At 36.0% G+C, this 16598-nt stretch overlaps 1 protein-coding gene across 5 annotated transcripts in view; it reads left to right on the forward strand.

Annotated features, from left to right (window-relative positions):
- SATB2 (SATB homeobox 2) overlaps positions 1 to 16598 on the forward strand; it is a 241115-nt gene that overhangs the window by 198249 nt on the left and 26268 nt on the right. The gene's annotated exons all lie outside the window — the stretch shown is intronic.

The following is a 16598-nucleotide window of genomic DNA, read 5'->3' on the forward strand; positions in this document are numbered from 1 at the left end:
TAATAGTTATTCTATAAAATTCTATAAAATTTATATATAAATTATATAAAATTTATTTATAAATTATATATAAAATTCTATAAAATACATGTTCACTGGCATCTAGAATAAGGTACCTTTCAGTTATTCCCTACTCATTTGTTGTTTATTCTTCATTCTCAAAGAGGACCATGACATGAGGGTGATGTCATGACTTGTAGTGAATCGGATTTAAGTGACGGAGGGCTGTGTAAAGTCACCAATCTCACTCTCTCCTCCAGAGCTATCTGGGTCCAGTGGCAATATATACATACACACACACACATATGTACATACATACATATAATGACGACTAGAGATGGCCCCAGATGTTTGAGGCAATTGGGGTTGCGACTTTCCCAACAGATTACAGTGATCAGGTCAAACCATGTGCCCCCCCCAGCTTTGGTGGCTCCCTATTTCCTCTAGGATTCACAAGCACTCCTCACCCCAGCACTTAAAGCACAGTAGGAGCATTTAGGTGGCACAGAGGATAAAACACTGGCCCTGGAGTCAGGCAGACCTGGGTTCATATAGCATGTTATAAATTTGCTGAAGATTCCTAAACCACTTCATTGTTCTTAGTTTCTCATTATTGTGATCTTTCAAAACTTGTGGGATTTTTAAAAGTTGATTTGTTTGTATGAAACAAATATTATCAATAGGTGACCAGTGGATCTGTGGGTTTGACTATATTTTCGATGGTTTGCCAGGCCTCATATAGTCCTTTGAAAATAGGACTAAAATATTTTATATGCCTAAGATAATCACCAGGAATTGATTTGTGTTGGGTAATTTTAAAATTTTGTTTTATTTTCAACTGGTGTATACCTGTGACTGAGTTATTTAAATTCTTTGAGTCTCAGTTTTCTCATATGCAAAATGAAGATAATAACATTTGGGCTCTCTTGATCCTGAGGTTATGATCAAATACTGTGTAAAATGTAAAGAGCAATGTAACACTAAGTAGTGATTAATTGATAAGATATTCTGTTAAGCACTTAGATCTTGTCCCCAAAGTGATTGCAGATAAGGTTTTATATTTTTATTTTTATCTGATGACCTTGATAATTTACCCTGTTCAAAAGGAAAAAATAAACTTTTTCACATAACCTTTTTTTTTTTACAGTGTCTCTGAGTGACACTGCTGCATTTATATTTGTCAGCAAGTTACAAAGCTGTGGATTAATTATTTATTGCAATCATAATATGAAAAATGAAGAAAAATAAGTGCAACCAGCTGGCAAGTAAATATAGCAGAACTCTTGAGACTGGCAGATGCAGTTGGCCCAGCACATGTGATCTTGGGAGGACAATTCTCTACAAGACCTTTGCCATGCACCTCTACTCTCTGGCTCTGAAATGCAGGCCAAGAGTCTCCTTCCCTCCCTCCTTCCATGACACTTCTTTGGGATGATGAGATGATCCTTGGGTGTTCCTCCAAGGCTTAAAATCACTCTATAGAGTGACATAAAGCTTTTATGTCGCATGTACTCACCCACCGATTGTTGGAAATAAACCTCTTTATATATGTGATATCAAATTCAGTATATCCCTCTGGTACATTGCTTCTAGCTCTCGAAAATGTTGGGAGTCACATTTTATTTCCTATGTTGTGGACAGAATACATAAAAATACTTTGTAAAATAAATATGAGCTATACCCTAGGAGTTTATGGTTCATTTTAGGCAATATAAAATAGGTGACAAGACATAGTCAAACATTAAGTGAAAAGAATGATTTTTTTTTTCATCCCAACAGGTCTAGGACCTAATTATTACTTGTGGTTTTAAGTGTTGTGGTGTTATAGTTCTATAATTGTGTTTTCAGTTGTTATTACAACCTGAGGCCTCAGAAATGAATGAATATCCTTGACATGTGACCAAAAAAATAATTGGGTCAAAGTATTCGTTATTAGCAGCTCCACCTCTAGTTGTGAAAACTAGAGCAGAAACATTAAACTTTGCCTGAAGTCAGGACTGGAGACTGAAAAACCAAAGGAGGTGTTGGCTGCTAGTCCTTGCTTTGACCACATTTCTCTCTTAATGTGGTAGAAAGCAAAGGGTATTGTTCACAGTATGAATGGGTCACTGAACAGGCTTGATTTGGGGCACTGGCCAAATTGTGCCTGTGCCCATGGTGCCTTATTGCTTTATTAGGTTTCCACCAGAGGATTTTTGTTTCCATGAGTTATTTTGTAAGCATGTTCATCCTGAGCTTGCGGCTGCTACAGTTTTAGAACTAAGGTTTCTCTTAAATTCCTTTTCTGTATTTTACATGAGAATAGAATGGATGTTATCAGTGACAGTTACCAGTGTATTGAGTTTATCCTATCTTAATGTTTCCTGACCAGGGATTTTAAAACACACATTTAAATTTCTCATAATTAGTGTAGAAAGACAATGTGACATAGTGGGTTGAGTTGGTCTTGGTTAAAGTACTATATAAATGTAGTTGACTGTAAAAAAATGATGAGCAGGATACTATAGAAAAACCCAGGAAGACCTACATGATCTGATTCAATGTGAAATGTACTGTATACAAAATAACAGCAATACTGTAAGATTATCTGCTGTGAATGACTTGCTTATTTTAAGCAATGCAATGATCCAAGGCAACTCTTAAGGTTCTATGAAAAATGCAATCCATCTACAGAGAGACAACGGATGGTATCTGAATACAGATTGAAGCATACTTTTTTTGGGGGGGGTGTTTGTTAGTTCCTTTATTTGAAGTTTTGTCTTTGTGTGTTTTCTTTCACAACCTGGCTAATGTGGAAATGATTTCCATGACTGCTCATGTATAGCTTATATTGAATTGCTTGAATTCTTGGGGCAGGGAGGGAGGGAGGAAGAGTATTTGGAACACAAAGTTAAAAAAAGAAAGAGTTGGCCTTGGAGTTAGGAAGACCTGCCCGTGATACTTACTGGTAGTGTGAACCTGGGCAAGTCACCTAACCTCTAAGTGCCCCCTGGTAACCCTTTAAGTGGCAGAGTACATACCAATCTGCTTTCCTAGAGACTATGCTTCATTAGGAGATCTCTATACTGACAAAATCAAAGACTCAATCAAAACAACAACTACAAGAGTTACTATTAATTTTACAAAGTTATTCAAGTAGCCAAATCATATATGGTATTAGTTTTAGTGATTAATCTAAAGCAAATAGATTAAAAAACCCAGCCATGTGAGAACTCAATGTCCAGTATAACACTAAATAATTGGAATGATTGCATTCTTCACTTTTGTCCATGTAATTTGACATCAGACCCACCCCCCAGGATGGGAATGTGATTTCTAATCTTGAAAATAATTTTGCATTTACATTAGCATCTTGAAGCTTCCATTGTCCTTCCTGCATCATCAGCATGTCCTAGAACTTGCTTCCTTAATTGTGGTTACAAAAAAGGCAAATTACTAATACATAAATGAATAACTAGAAAAGGAAGTTTGCAAATCCAGGCACCTGGTTACTAGGGACAGATTTGTCTCCCCTTGGATTCATCCCAGGCTCTGTGTTCAAAGCCTGCTGTTTGAATGTGGCTCCAGGGTTTTGAAATCCCACTCCAGGCACACATGCAAATGAACACTTGCTATTTTAAATGGATGAATGCAGTGGTTATGTTCAGGTGCTTTATTCTCATTTGGGGAAGTTGGAGGAATGCCTGACCAACAAAGAAAAGCCACACTAGCCTTTGGAAAATTTACTAAATTCTGTGTTGATAGAGAACCAGCCTCAGAGTCAGGAAAACCTGGGTTAAAGTAATGCCTCACACATGTAAGTTATATGGCATTGGATAAGTCGCTTAATTTGTTAGTGCCCCAGACAATTTTCTAAGACTGTAAATTTCAGAGCACAACAACAGCAGCAGCAACAATATGCATCAATTCTTTTTTCTTTTTCTTTCTTTTTTTTTTTTGTGGGTCAGTGAGGGTTAAGTGACTTGTCCAGGATCACATAGCTAGTAAGTGTCAAATGTTTAAGGCCAGATTTGAACTCAGGTCCTCCTGAATCCAAGGCCAGTGCTTTATCTACTGCACCACCTAGCTACCCCCATCAATTCTTTTTTCAAACTAAAAAAGCATCTTCTTTTTTCCTTTGGCCATTGGGTTTACTTTACTTATTCAATGTTTTAAATTTCTCCTTCCATCACAGAGATTCAGGAAATATCAGGGGATACCTTAATTTTTATTCTTAGGTAGGCTAATCCTAATCCTCTTCCTTAAAAAGACTAATGAACATTAGAAAAGAGCCTTGTCTTAGGACAAGTCACCTCATATTTCTGTGAAATTTAATCTCCTTTAAAATGTTTTATTGACTACTTTTTTCTTACTTCTCACATCTTCCCAAATGAGTCCTTTGTAATGATGATGCTCATCTTTTCTCCAACACCCTCACCTCTTGTGAACTTTCCTCTTTTAGTGGAGGAAGTAATCATTCCTCTGTTCACAAAGGTTCACAACCATACTGTCAGCAACTCCTAACTCTCCTTTACCCCACATTTCCAAATAGTTGCCGTCTTGTCAATTTTCCCTCAGCAGCATCTCTCATGTTCTTCCCCTTCTTTGTGCTGATATGGTCTTCATCACTTCTCCCCTGGACTAGTCTCCCTGCCTCTAGGGATTGGCAAACCACTTAAAAATGTAAGAACCAATCTTAGCTTGAATCCAATTTGGTTTTAGTGAATTATATTCTGAATATATTTCTGTAGACAACTTATGAGGATTTTTCATAATTCTAAATTGAAGTTGGTTGTCAGACCAAATTTGGCCTCATAGACCATGTTTCCTCATCTTATTTTCTTTTCTTCACACAGGTGCCAAAGTGATAATCCCAAAGAACAGATCTAACTATGTCTCTTTCTGACTTGATACATTCCAGTGGCTTTCTATTATCTTCAGGAAAATAGAGATAATTTTGTCTCTTCTTTGCTGATGGTTATGACTTTTGATTTAGTTCTGTTGTTTTATTGCTATAGCTAGACATTTCTAGAACCATGTGAAATAATTAGTGGAGAGAACATACTTGCTCTTCCTAATTTGTATTGGTAAAATTTCTACAATCCTCTTCCCACCCCCAAATCAGAAACAATGCTAGCTAGTGTTTTAAAATGTGCTTTTTTATATCATAATAAAGATGGCCTTTTCCATGATTTTCCCCTCTCTTTGTTTTTTTTGTTTTGTAAAAATATAAATGGGTGCTGTATTTGTATTTTTTCACTCAAGATGGTAGTAATGTAGTTTTTGATATCTTTATTATTTTCAAAAATAATAATGCTAATTGTTTTTCTAATGATGACCTATCCTTACATCTGGGAATGAATTGAAACCACTTCACAACTCTGCCAATGGTACATCAGTGTATTTACATTGGGTTTACACACGGACCCTTCAAAACTAGAGTTTCCCATCATTAATAATTTTTGTCAGTTTTAATGATGTGAAGTGAAACCTCAAAGCTATTGAAATTTTTATATTAGTAATTTAGAGCACGTTTTCATGTGTTCTTTTATAATTTGAAATTCTTTAAGGAACTGTTTGTTCACTGATCATTTAGAGAAAGTCCCATACCTACATATCTTGAATCTCAGAATTTACCAGTAATATTTGATACAAATATTTTACCACTTTACTATTTTTAAAAAATTTTCTTTGTTGATTTTATTCATGCAAAAGATTTACATTTTATAGAATCCAACTTGTTTTGTTGTGAATTTCTCTATGATTTTTATGTTCAAGACTTCTTCCCTTAGCCATAGTTGTAGAAAGTAAACAATTAATTTCTTTTCTTTCTTTTTTAAATACACAGCTTTTATATTCAGGTTTTTCTGTCCATTTCAAGCTTATTGAGGTATATGATGTAAGATTCTTGTCTAAAGGAAAGTTCTGCTAAACTGATTTCCAATTTTTACATATTTTTTGTTTTGTTGGTTTGGGTGTTTTGACATTTTCATCAATCAATTTTGTTTAAATCTCAGCCTTTTATACATAGTCGTTTCTGATAAATCAATTTTATATCTTCTGTATGTTATAAATTCACCTTGTTAATTTTTTATTTGGGTACTTATATTTTCCTCTGACTTTTCCTTGATTAGATTAGTTAATTGTTCATTAGTTTTATTTATAAAACCCTTACTTTACTTTTTATTATCTCTACTTAATTTTTAAGGTATATTTTTGGACTTTTGGCAATTTTTTTAGGATTGCTAATTTTTTTTGTTCTGTTTAAATTCATACCAAGTTCACTGATTCTCCCTTATTCTAATTTGGTAAAATAAGTTAGAAGTGACAGAAACTTTGCTCCAGGGAATGCATTAATTAGCTCATAAAAGTTTTGGTGTGTTGTTTCATTGTTATCATTCTCTTTAATATAATTATATAGAGTTTCTATCATTTATTCTTTGACTGAATCATTGTTAGTGTCATTACTTAGTTTCCATTTAGGTGTGTATCTTTTTTCATATTCCTTTTATATGTTGCTAGTTTTCTATGATATGACCTACAAAGTATACATTTATTATCTCTTTCTCATACTTATTTGTGATGTAAGCATTACTAATTGTGCTATGGCTTATAAAATTATAATTATCATGCCTTTTTAACCTTTATTTATGATTTTTTTATACCATAGCAAATGACTAGTTTTTGTAATAGTACTATGGGATACTAAGACTTACTTATATTCTGTAATATTTCCATTAAGAAATAGGCACACTGCAATTAAATTGAGCTTACCCAATAATTCATTCAGCTCTATATTTTCCTTTTTGTTTATCTTTCTCAATGGATTTTTCTGGCTCCAAGAGAATAATATTAAAATATATAACTATAGTTGTGTTAGATGTTTTTGTAATTCACCTAGCCTTTCTTTTAAGAACGTATTTGGCACATATGCATTTAATATTGTTAATTTTTTAAACATCATCTCTGGTGCATTTAAGCATAGTTTCACTCTCGGTTTTTACTTACTGCCTCATTGCAGTTTATGATTGTAAGTCCTGCTTTTTTAGCATCACTTAATAGATTTTGTTGTATTCTTCCATTATTTATTCTGTATGTGTCTTTGTTTTGAAGGGGTTTCTCAGTTGTAGAAAATTGTTGGGTTTTACTTTCTTATCCACTTATCTCTTATTTTGAGGAATGATTTAGTTCATTCACATTTAGGATTATGATACTTAAGTTTGTGTTTTCTTCCATTAATTACATAGATAAACACATATCACCTATTTTAGTTTCTGTCATTCTGTTTGGCTTACACTAATCTGAAGTCAGCCCCTTCCCCAAAGATCCCCTACCTCTAACTTTTTCCCCATGCCAATCTTCTTGGGTTTGCTTTTATTGTCATTCTCTCTTCCTCTTGCTTGCTTTCTCCTTCCCCTTCTTAGTTCAGTTAATCCTTTCTGCTCCCCCGCACCATTTGGATTCTGCAGAATTTCTCAGAATACTAGTTGTTGGGCTACTAGGTGGCACAGTGGATCCCTGGATTCAGGAGGACCTGAGTTCAAATATGGTCTCAGACACTTTCCACCTACTAGCTGTGTGACCCTTGGAAAGTCACTTAACCCTCATTGCCCCACCAAAAAGCAAAACAAAACAAAACAAAAACCAGAATACTAGTTGTTGTTGGAGGTTCTATTTGGAATATAAAGAAAAGTATTCTAAACTCTAGTCTGATTGCCTTGAGCCTAATCTGCGCCCCCCTTATTCCTTTTGATATTATGCTTTGAATGTACAATTTCCTGTTCTGTTATATTTGTACCCTGCCTTACAGATACACAACCTCTTCCTCCACAGGTGGTTCTTCCAATTTAAAATATATATATATATATATATTTTTTTTTCTTGTTTCTGTATTTTTGTATTTTAATTTTGCTACTTTATTTTGGAGAAAATCTACTGTTAATATATCTCTTGGAGTTTTTCCCTCAGTACTATTTTCTTAGGCTTCCTGATTTCTTCCTTTAAGAACTCTTTTATCCCTTTCTTTGAAATGTCCTCTTAATTCTTTGATTATTCTTCTGGACCGTTTTTTGAAGTTCTGAAAGTTGGGGATTCAAGGAGCCTTGCACAATTTGTTGTTATAGCTTTACTTTGCTTAGAACTAGACACATTTTTCCTTTCTTGCAAAGTACTTTCCAATAAGCTGATTCTTTTCTTCCAATGCCTGTTAATTTCTAGTGCTCATTTTGTTTTTGTCTGTCTTAAATACTGAGTTGATTTTTCTATAAGACCATTGCAAAAAATGTACTTGTTAAGAATGTTTTCCTTTAGGAGGTCCAATGCTATTTATTGTACTTCTTCCCTTCTCCAAACTTCTAGTTTGTTCTCTGAGACAACTAGGATTAGAGAGGGTTTGTGTCCCTTAATAGTAAGGGTGAAAAGATGGAACTGCTGTAGGGAAACACCAAATAGCCACTGTAATTGGTTCTCTACTCCACCTTTAACTTTCCATTCTTCTGCCAATTTAAGTTTTCACTAGAGTGCTTCCAGAGGGCGGATTGAGGAGTTTGGAGAGGATGCCCCAGCACAGTACTGAGAAGAGCACTTTGAGAAGTCTTTGCTTTTAGTTCTCTTCCCCATTAACTATTCCCCTTTACACTAGCTAAGCATGTTATCCTGTGACAGTGTGATGATGCCATGGAAAGGGTGCTAGGTTAGGTATCTGGAAGAAGACCCAAATTTAAATTCTTCCTTAGATGCTCACTTAGCCAAATCACTTAACTTTTCAATATGTTTCTTCATCTGTAAAATGGGGATACTATTAACACTTACCTCATATATCCTGATGATCAGATAAGATAATATGGAAAGTGCTCTGCAACCTTTAAAGTATTATATAAGGGGGCAGCTAGGTGGCACAGTGGCCCTGGAGTCAGGAGGACCTGAGTTCAAATCCAGCCTCAGACACTTAACACTTACTAGTTGTGTGACCCTAGGCAAGTCACTTAACCCTAATTGCCTTAAAAAAAGAGCAGCTAAAAGTATTATATAAATGCAATTATTATTATTAATAATAATTTTTAATCAGCAGTGTGTTTCTAGTCTCCCTCTTCCTCTATTAATTTATCCTCCAGGACTCTTCTCCAACAGTTGCCCCCTTTCCTTCTACTATAATCTTCAACTCATCTTGGTAATGGAGTTTGCCCTGAAAATGTATTAATTCTAACAGTTGTGTGCTTAAAATTGCAGAAGAAGTCCTATAACCATAGGACTTTCCCTAGGCTGATTCTGGGTTGTGCTAAGGGTATGTGGGGAGCTTAGGGGGCCAGAAGTGGTGAGAACAATGGGCTAGTGAGTTCAGTTATTTTTCATTTAGACTTACCCTGTGGCAAGTTATTTCATTTATGGATCTGAGTCTTATCATTAAAGTTTTCTGTTTGAGGGGCTTTTTACTTGTATTATTTGCCTCTCTGTCTCTGTCTCTCTGTCCTTTATCTCAAGGAAACTTTTAACTCTGCAACTTTCCTAGGGTTCCCAGATTTTTCACAATAAAAACAAGGATAATATTAAGATTTCCGTCTCAAAGCAAAATTGAACAGCTTTTTTTAATGTTCAATGCTGAGAACAAGTCACAGGATGCCAGTTTCAAGTTCCATTTTTAAAGTTTGGCTTTGTGCCTTGTTAGAAGTAAATATATATTTTATACTAAATAGTATTTTGTACTGTACTGTTTATTTAGCACAGGCTACATAGGAAATGATTGATGACCAATGGACATTATATACTCTGCTTTTTCACTTAAATTGGTATGATATTCCTGAGTTCAAATCCGGCCTCACACACTTGACACTTACTAGCTGTGTGACCCTGGGCAAGTCACTGAACCCCAATTGCCCCACAAAATAAAATTGGCATGGCATTTCATAAGATGAATCAGTTTTATTGGTTGAAGGTAGCTTCTGCCTCAGGTAGTTAAATTGCTTTATTATTGTTAAACAAGATACTCTCTCTGAGTTAGATAGTCTGATGGCATAGGAATGGTAGTGCCAGGATGCTTGCTTTTAATCTCAGCTTTGCCACTTTTTATTAACTGATGTGACTTTAGGCAAATCAGTTAACTTTATCTATCAAAAGGAGATACAGGATTGTTTTAAAGCTCAAGAAAAAACCCTCAGTATAAAAGCACTTTGTGAACTATAAATCCCTTACACTTAGTTTTAGTTATCTTGACTATTATCATAATTATCTTCTGCATCCCCCCCCCAAATCCAGAATGAGTTGTAAATTTACCTATAACAAACAATACTGCTTTCAGAAATATTCCTATAACACGGGGGCAAAGAGAACTTTGGTTTCCTAAAAATTTGACCTTCTACAAGTGACACATTTTTAAAATAGCTTCGTGATACTATAAATTAATGACAAAGGTAACAATTCCTACATCAAATCTAACCATGTGGCATAGTTGTATCATACTCACTAATTCATTCACTGTGTTGGCCATTGTAGAGGTTATATTTTTGCTCCAAATCCGACTCAAGAGAAGCAATGTAGTTTAATAGATAGAGCATCGGTTTTGGAGTCAAGAAAACCTGGGATCATATAGTGTCTCCTATACTTATTAACTTTGTGGTCCTGGGCAAGTTATTTAACCTTTCTGTAAAATGAGGGAGTTGGATTCAGTGATCTTCACAGTCCCTTTTTCACTGTATAGCTATGTTCCTGGTCTTCACAGTATCCGAGTGTGGCCTATAATTGTGTCCTTAGTTGTAAAATAAAAATGAAAATTTTAAAAATTAAACACCATTTATTATGTGCTAGGCACTATGCCAAACATTGGAGATAAAATACAAAGAATGGAATACACATTCACAAGAAACTCACATTCAAATGGTGAAGGCAAATACATATATGTGTAGAATAATTTCAAAGTGAATAAATATAAATAAATGCAAATTAATTTAGTATAGGGTGGTTAGGGAGGAAGAGAGCACTAGAACTTATGAGATCAGAAAAGGCTTTAAGAATCAGGTGCTATGGGGGCAGCTAGGTGGCACAATGGATAAAGCACTGGTCCTGGGTTCAGGAGGACCTGAGTTCAAATCTTGCCTCAGACACTTGACACTTACTAGCTGTGTAACGCTGGGCAAGTCATTAACCCTCATTGCCCAGCAAAAAATTAAATTAAATTTAAAAAAGAATAATATGCTACTTGAAATAAAGAGAGGGTCTTTATGAAGTGGAGGTGATAAGAGGGTGAATTCTTGTTCTGGGGATGGCTAAGGCAAAGGCATAGTGGTTAGAGTTGGAGAATGACCAGAAATAAGTCTAGTTTGGCCAGATCACAGAGTGTAGGAAGGGAAACAATATCCATTTTGGTTGGAAAGATATATTGGGACTAGATTTTGTAGGTCTTTAAAAGGTAGACAGTTCATGTTATCTAGAGGCATTAAGGAGTAAAGAAATCAGTAGACAATAAAGTTGAACTTAAGGAAAATTATTTTGGTAGCAGTGTATAAGGTAGATGGGAGTGCTGAGAAACTGTAGGCAGGAAGACCGATTAGAAAGATTTTATAATATAGACAAAAGGTGATGAAGGCCCATAATAAGGTGTTATTTGGGTGAGAAGAAAGTTGAATAGGATATGAGAGATGACATGGAAGTAAAAAAAAAAACTACAAAATTTTGACAACTCACTACACTTGTGAGGCTGAAAGGTTGAAATTAATGGGAGGTTTTGAACCTAGAAGAGTGTCAAGAAGACGGTGTCTTCACAAGAAGGGTCGATGGTTTGGGGAAGATAATGAGTTCAGTTTGGGACATCTTGAGTCTGAGATGTCTCCAGAATATATAGTTTAAAATGCCCAATAGACAATTAGTGATGTGGGAGTGAAGTACAGGAGAAAAATGGTTTGAATGTATAGGTTTATGGGTCATATGCTTAGAGTTACACTCATTGAAGCTGATGTTACTAAGAATCTCAAGGGAGAAGAGAAGGGAGCCTGTGACAAATCCTCGGACAATACCTATAGTTAGGGGGCATGACGAACTATCAAAAGAGATGAAGGAGTGGTCAGAGAGGTAGAAGAAGTAAGAGAGTGAGAGTGAGTGAGTGTGTGTGTGTGTGTGTGTGTGTGTGTGTGTGTGTGTGTGTGAGAGAGAGAGAGAGAGAGAGAGAGAACAATGTCACAAAGGTGAAAGAGCACAGAGTCTAGGAGACAAGGATGATAGGGACTGTCAAATGCATCAAATAGTTTGAGGAGGACTAAGAAAAGGCCATCAGATTTGGAAATTAGTAGATCATTGGTAACTTAGAAAAGTGCATTTTCAGTTGAGTTGGGGAAGTCCAAGCAATTACAAAGATAAAATATCGGTGATGATACAAATGCATAAAATATCTTCATTTGAATGGAAAGAAATGAGGGATAATAGCTTATACTTGGATGTCTCTCTATACTTCACAACATGTTTTCCATGAGTTACAATATTTCATCCTTACAACAATTATCTGAAATAGGCAATAAAAGTACTCATTTTCATTTTGCCAATGAAGAAAATAATGGTCCGAGAGGTTAATTACTTGCCCAATGTCACATAGTATTAACTGGCATAGCTGGGATTTGAATTTAGGCATTGTTACTCCAAGTCCTACTGCAACATGCTACCTCTTTCATTTTCTACAATAATTTTGAGTAATTATTTTATATTCCCATTTTTTAAAGTCAGCAAGATTTCAAGTATATGGTTTATAATCATGAATAACCTATATTTGGACCAATATACTTAGTAAAAATGACAAAATGTAGCCAAAGATATTTTTGTTCAAGGTCAGCCCAAAAAGCCTGCTGGTGTGATGAAAAAGAACACAATGCTCAAAGTTAAGAGATCCAGCTCCATTTGGACGAATTATTAACCTCATTTTTCACCATTAGAACTTGGGGGTTAGGTTAGATGATCTCTGAGGTATGCTTCTGTTATTGACATTCTGTGAATCAGGGTTTCTGAGTCAGGCACAAAGCCATAATTCATGAACCAAGTTTCTGACAATCCAGTTTAGTAGTCACGACATTAACCCAAACATTTTTCCCCGACTAGTACACTTTGTTATCACTTTTCTTCTGGTGACAGTACAAAGGGGAATGATGTTTATACAGTTAAACTTTTGTCTCAATATTCATTGTTGTTTTGATTAAAGATTACATTTGTGTATAAATATGTAATAGACACATCTAGGTGGTGCCGTGGCTAGAGTGCTGGGCCTGGAGTCAGGAAGACTCATTTTCCTAAGTTCAAGTGTGGCCTCAGATGCTTACTAGCTGTGTGACCCTGGGAAAATCACTTAAACATTGGTTTGTCTCAGTTTCTTCATCTGTAAAATGAGCTAGATAAGGAAATGACAAACCACTTCAGCATCTTTGCCAAGAAAACCCCAGATGGGGTCATGAAGAGTCAAACATGACTGAAACAACTGAATGACAAGTAAATATCCAATCTTTTCTCTGTATCTGCAGTTGTTAGTTACTGAGTATAAGGGTAGAGTACCTGCCTACACATTTATTTCTGTTGTATTTGTCATGGGTTTCATCCATCATTGCTTTGTTGACAATTTTTGTGCACCTCTTTTGAAAAAACAGGACAAGATTGAAATATTTGATTCTACTTTATTAGCCCATGGTATTTTGAGGTAATACCATTTTGGGGAAGGATTTAGAGTGTAATGAATACCTAGTGCAACGACTAGTAGCACTTTTGATAAATAAAGATGGAGAGTATGGAGCAGGCTGAGAATTGGGAATGAGAATTTGAGAGAGAGCAAGAAAATGGAGAAAAATGTCAACATACTTAGAAAATGAAAGGAACTCAAAAAAAGAATTGGTGGATATGCCCAGTGATCTTTTTTCATACCAACAGCATTCAAATCTGAACAATGTTTTACAGTCAGAGCTTGCCCTTTTCCCATAGGTATGCCTAGGGGTAGCCCCCCTGAACAACAGGGATTGCTAGATTGAGCAGGAGAGGTGCATAGGAGCCCTTCTTTGGGGTATTTACACTGACAGCCCCAGAGGTATCATTAAAGTGAATAAAACACTAGACTAGAAGTAGGAACCTCTTGTTTGAGTCTTGGCCTCATCACTTGCTATACAGGTAACCTTTGGGCAAGTCTCTTACCTCGCTGAGCCCCAATTTCCTCATTTTTAAAATCGACATAAGGGGGCAGCTAGGTGGCACAGTGGATAGAGCACCGGCCCTGGATTCAGGAGGACCTGAGTTAAAACTCTGGCCTCAGACACTTAACACTTACTAGCTGTGTGACACTGGGCAAGTCACTTAACCCCAATTGCCTCACCAAAAAAAAAAATCGACATAAAGATATTTGTTCTACTGAAACCTGCAAAGCACTATGCAAAAGTAAGTTAGCAAAATCATTATTTTTTACAATCATTTTAAAAAAATACTCTTGAGGGGCAGGTAGGTGGCACAGTGGATAGAGCACTGGCCCTGGATTCAGGAGGACTTGAGTTCAAATCTGGCCTTAGACACTTGACACTTACTAGCTGTGTGACCCTGGGCAAGTCACTTAACCCCAATTACCTCACCAAAAATTAAAAAAAATAAAACATACTCTTGGGTTGCTTTTACATTAAGTAGTTGAAATTGCATTTAGGTATCAAAGATATGTTTTTTTTCTTCCTAGCTATCTTGTCTACTGTGCTAGATTAAAAGTTAGTGGGCTCTTAGTATGTTTCCATTTCTCCTTTTGAACAAGTCTCAACCTTTCCATGTTCTGTTTTTCCTGGATGCAGGACTGGAATGTTTTCAGGATGAATTGGTTAATGTCTGTAAAATGAATTGAGCTTCTCAGTGGTGTACTGAGATTGCCTTAAAATGAATTGCTATTTTAAGGTATTAAAGCTCACAGAGCTTTTGAGCCTACTCCTTAGTGTCCAAAGGGATACCGCACTATGCATGACACTACAAAGCCTCACACATGCTGATCAGTGATTAGCCAGGATTTTTTAGAAAGACTAGGTAGGGAGTATACAGTGAATGTGTTTCTCTCTCCCTTTTCCTTTCTCTCCGTCTTAGTGTTCCTCTTCCTCCCCTCTCTCCTCTTTCCCTTTCTCTCCCTCTCGGTCTTGTAGTAACCTCTCCAAAAACCAATCTTATGGCCTGGCACTTTCATATGGGGCTAATTCATCGTTAATTTCTTGGGCTGAAAAAAAACCTGACTCAATTGGGAGTATGGTCAATCAAGCCTTTGTCCCTGGTGCATCAGAGTGTATAAACTGATCCTTGTGAGGAGGAAGCTGCTGCTGCTACAGAAAAGCACCTGCTATTCAAAGAACAAGTCAAGTCTGCATTTCATGTTCTCTATAAGTTGGCTAGCAGATCTCTTCTAGCTCATAGATACATGTTGATTTAAAGGTAATCAGTGTCTCTCCTGAAGAAACAAAAATGTACATTCTGGGGGGTGGGAAAGGAGCTTTTTTAAGGCCTGCTATCTAATCCCTGTTGTACATTTTGACCAGAACAGAAATGTTAATTTCAATTATTTTGATTTAGAAAGAGCTACTAAAGATGCTCATAAATCTGGGAAATGTTTGTAACCATAATATGGAAACAGAGGCTGTTCAGCAGGCCTACTGTGTATGTGTATGTGTGTGTGTGTGTGTGTGTGTATGTTTGTGTATGTGTATGTGCATGTGCATGTGTCTTTGTGCTCATCCCTCTCCCCGAGTTGGCCTCCAACTTGTTAAAGGTTTATTCCAGAGAATATGCAGAGAACTCTGTGTGTGTCTTACTATTATTTGTTATTATTGTTTACAAAATTAAAAAGTAACAAAGAACATGATTTTGATATCTACACTCCACACAAGTGACACAACTACTGTATACCCCTAAATTGTAGAGGTAGGGATTTCATGATAAGCAAGATGCTGAAAGTGAAAATGACTAGATATTTTAAACAGTAATTCCACTTTAAAAACAAACAAATAAGGGGAAGCTAGGTGTAACAGTGGATAAAGCACTGGCCCTGGATTCAGGAGGACCTAAGTTCAAATCCAGCCTCAGACACTTGACACTTATTAGCTTTGTGACCCTGGGCAAGTCATTTAACCCTCATTGCCTCACAAAAAGAACCAAAACCAAAAAATAACAACAAGCAAACAGGTAACTCAGTTATGGTCAGATTCAAACTCATCAAAATATAACTCTGCTTGGAATTGATTTTAACTTGATTTTGATATAGGTACACTTAAAATTAAAGATAAGGGCCAAGTCCACACAGGAGAATTCAGAGTTTAGTCAAAAACCATGTTTGCATGTGAATTATGAATGTGTAATTAACAAAAGACACAGACCAAAGTGCTGCAATTCACACTGTAATCACTGCTTAATGGCTCATTTATTTGGTCTTTATGTCAAGGTTTTAATTTTTTTAAAGATTTTACTACATTGACTCTTAGAATGGGAGGAACCTTAGAGATTATCTTACCCAATGCCATCACTAGTGCTTACTTTGGCAGCACTTATGCCAATACCATTTCTATACAGATGAGGAAACAGGTGTGAAGAGGCAAAGGAATTGCTTCAAGTTACACAAATTAGTGGGAGAGTTGGGATAGGTCTCCTGATCC

This window comes from Dromiciops gliroides, chromosome 3 (assembly GCF_019393635.1).
Source record: "Dromiciops gliroides isolate mDroGli1 chromosome 3, mDroGli1.pri, whole genome shotgun sequence".
Lineage (NCBI taxonomy): Eukaryota > Metazoa > Chordata > Mammalia > Microbiotheria > Microbiotheriidae > Dromiciops > Dromiciops gliroides.